The sequence below is a fragment of the Chaetura pelagica genome, unplaced genomic scaffold (genome assembly GCF_000747805.2).
Source record: "Chaetura pelagica isolate M959 unplaced genomic scaffold, ChaPel_1.0 scaffold37, whole genome shotgun sequence".
Taxonomy (NCBI): Eukaryota; Metazoa; Chordata; class Aves; order Apodiformes; family Apodidae; genus Chaetura; species Chaetura pelagica.
The window spans coordinates 6,046,329-6,050,179 of record NW_009954567.1 but is presented as its reverse complement, the minus strand read 5'-3'; the positions used below and the strand labels follow the sequence as shown (position 1 = coordinate 6,050,179).

The 3,851-nt window shown below is 43.7% G+C and overlaps 1 protein-coding gene across 1 annotated transcript in view; it reads right to left on the bottom strand.

The window, feature by feature from the left end:
• SERINC5 (serine incorporator 5) overlaps positions 1 to 3,851 on the bottom strand; it is a 24,258-nt gene that overhangs the window by 19,236 nt on the left and 1,171 nt on the right. The gene's annotated exons all lie outside the window — the stretch shown is intronic.

The window sequence follows — 3,851 nt, the reverse complement described above, 5'->3', positions numbered from 1 at the left end:
CCTGCTGCAGAAACTCAGCACCTGCTTAGACAACACAGATGCCTCTGTTCCTGCGCAACCAATGATATCATCACAGCAAAGTCAGTAATTTTCTGAGTGCAGTGAAACCCTTTGAGACAACAGTAGCTTCTACAGAAATAGGGACAGATTGCCCTGAACTTATTTTCCCCTCACTGCAAGCTCCTGATGCCTGAAATACAGGCAGTACAAGAAGAAAGCCAACATGGCCACTTGGCCACCCTTGAGCTTGGGTCTGTCTGCACCCAAACATACAAATGCAGAAGCAAAGGACACAGCATCAGAGGGGGAAGAGGAAGGAAGAAGTGTGCAGAAATGGGCTTGAAGAGCTGGAAGGAGACTGCTTTCATCTGGATGCCCTCATCCAACAGAGGGAGAATGTGGCAGACTAACTTTGTTATGGAAACAGAGGAAGCATTAAGTAAAATCTGTGTAGTTGAGGACACAAGGGGGGAAAAACAGGTAAAACTGCCTGTCTTCATTAGTTGAGAAATGGAATAGAAGAACCAAAAGCAGTCAGACCAAAACACATGCCATCTTCCATTTATGAATAAATTCCTATCAAAATAAGCACTGGAGATCTCTCCTTTAAATCTAATTTTTGGTAGCATATTTGGGCTTTACATACTCTAATGCAGTTAAGGACTAAGATATAAACCTAGCTGAAGGCATGCCAGAACATGTAAGCACCTAGTACTGAAATGCTTTGACACGACTGATTTTACTGGTGTTTGTCTTCCTGAAAAAATCTTCCTTATTTTTCTTTTCATTACTTACACAGGACATGGTTATTTTCATTGTGAAACCACTAGTTTTGAAACAGGTTTAACATTAAAAATTAAATTAAAAAATAAATCAAACCATTATTTCATCAGACAATTCTTCCCCTTTTCTTCTCTCAATTATCATTTCAAAGCCTTTGAAATGCAAGGTTTTGCTTTAACAGAGTGAGTAAAGCTGTACCTGTTTCTCAAACAATCAGAATAACTGAAAAAAAACCAATGGATAGAAGAACTTCAAGTTGGGTCCTGCTTTGCTTCATTTTGCAACAGAGTCAAGGCTCTAAACCATTTTATGAAACTGCATATTGGTCTTCCTAGGTCTAGGACAACTGGTCACTGTAACTGGCCGCTAGACACCTCAACAACACTGGCTCCCCACTGAGACAACTGGCAGCTGGCTGGCAGATGGTGATCATTCAGCACCACCATTTCTCCCCTCTGCACAGCACTGCATGGTGGCATCATGCTGCTGCTTCTCCCCTCCACACAGCACTGTGCTGCCTCCTCTTCTCCCTGCTGCACAGCACTCTGCTGCCTCCTCTTCTCCCTGCTGCACAGCACCGTGATGCCACTTACCCCTCCAGCATGCCATCACTTCTCCCTACCACATGGTACCGTACCACCACCTGCCCCCATCCACCAAGCTCTGCAAAGCCCTTGAACATCAGTGGGAACTCTGCACTGTGCCACGGGAAGCCCTAGGTGCTTGACAGTGAGCAGTGTCTCATGTCAGGTGAGGGGGGACCACCAGAGAACTCGTCTGCAGCAGGGAGAAGCGGCAGCACGGTGCTGCGCAGAGGGGAGAAGCAGCGGCTCGGTGCTTCCTGAGGGTGCTGAACCAGCACCACCTGCCACGTGGCAGCCAGCTGGCAGCAGCCAGTTTGCCCTTTCCAATCTTTCAGTCCCCATCTCATGTCTGGATCAATGCTCTACCCCATCTTTTGCCTTGACACACAACCTTGGTCCTCTTAAATCTAAATGATACTTTTCAAAATATCTTCTTGGTCAAAAGCACCCACTCCTTCACTACCTCCCACTGCCTCTTGCTTCTTCGACAGAGATCAAACACAAATGCCCTGTTTTCTTTGCACATTTTTTCAGAATTTTACCATTTGGGTCTCTCCCCCTTGGTGTTTTGTGTGTGCAAGAACAGCTCAGGTGGGCAGTAGGGAAGGAGAGCGAAAACAACACACAAAACCACAAAAAACTTCCCCCCAAAGGAAAATATGCAATTATTGAGGCTCAACACAAAATACAATGTCCTCTAAATGCTGCTGGTTAGATTAGGAAACATGTTTTTGAAACCAAGGCAAATACTCCATAGGTACCATGTCCTCCCACTGCTTTTGTCTACCTGCCAAATCTGGAGAGTTGTGGAAGTCAGCTCCCTGACATACTGCCTTATTTTTCCAATCTGTGCAGGGCACAGAGCAGGTCCTCAGCTTAGGGCTGGCACCTGCAGAGTCTGGCACCATGGGACTGTTCATACAAGATGTATATTTGCCATTTGCTGATGCTTCCTCCCAAAATTATGCCAAAGGATCAAGTGCTACAATAAATACTTTCAGAACGACTTTAGACTTGGGAATTTGAAGCCAATCAACACCAAAAAAACCCGATCTCTATGACTGACTTAACATCAGCATAAGTATTTGATCTCTAAACTGGTAAAGCAGACACAGAACTCCCTGCCAAGATGACAGCTCCATAAAGAACTACATTAAAATGATAATTTGGGGGGTTTTATTTTTTTTTTTAAATCTAGTATTTCTGTCCTCTCAAGAAAGAGGAGGTGAGGTCCTAAGAGGATCATGCAAAGTGTTTGCTTACAGTCTGGCTTCAAGAGCTAGGATGCTTCAGGACCCAGCCAAAAGTAAAGGAATCAGTAAGTTCCCAGCACTTTCAAAACACAATTAATCATTGGCAAGCTGAGACTAGTTAGTCCGCATAAATATTTTGAAGGTACACTCCATTACAACCAGGCTGAGTTAGCTTCAGGAGTCTTTGAACTTTTAACAGCCCCAAACATAATTATACAATTATAGAGCAGATAAAGAAAGCCTGTTTTCAAATGATCCATTTCCCATTCAAAGACATCAAATGCTCTAAATTAAGAGGGTGATTGTCTTTCCACTTCACACTAACAGCTACTCTTTGTGCCATTTCTTCCCACACTGAGCTTTCAAGACTATGAACTGGAAAAGAAATTTGGCAATACTGAAAAGCATGTTGTTGAAGGCTTCTTGAATCACTTTTCTGTTGGATAAAGAGCGAGTATTTTTTGTCAGCGATACAAGCTGCATTAAAACCACACTACTGATGAAAACCGACTTTATGAAATTTGGATATGAGCATGCAATTTGTCTCCCACACTTAGTTCTTTGGGTTATTCACTTTATTGCCAAGCTAAGCATCTAGTAAGTCAAAGTAATTCCTGGCAAGCAATTTCAGCATGCACATGTTGAACAGTTTTTATGTCATAGCTCACCGATAAGCATTATGTCTGAATTGGGTTCTCTTACCAGGCTGTGAGCAACTGCTGGTGGCTGGGGGTAAGAAGGTGGCACTAGAATAACTCAAGCAAAGCACTACTCAATGGAAGAAAATAAGGACAGAGCATACAAAGAGCGTACAATGGGAAGAAAGAAAGAAAGTTCACTGTCAGCAAAGCACAGAGACCCTAAAACTAAGCCCTTGTCATAAGCTTCCTGGTTATAGGCACAAGGTGCAATCAGCAGCTTCTGGATCTGGGCTGCTGTGGAGGGAAGTGTTCCACAGACAACTAAAAGGCAAGTGCAGAAGGTAAGAAGGGCATCAGCTTGGCCAGCAACTGGTTAAACAGGGACAGAATCTTATCCCAGCACTCTCTCTTGGGAGGGCAACACAAAGCAACTAGATGCTCACACCAGGCGAAGCCTCCTGAACCTCCAGGGCAAGGACATTCACAACCCTGAAGCAGGCCCAATGCCAAGTTTGGTACAGAAACTTAATTTTTAAGAATTAAGCAATACAGCAATTGTTACCTCTACTTAAAAACAGACTTCTCTTCTT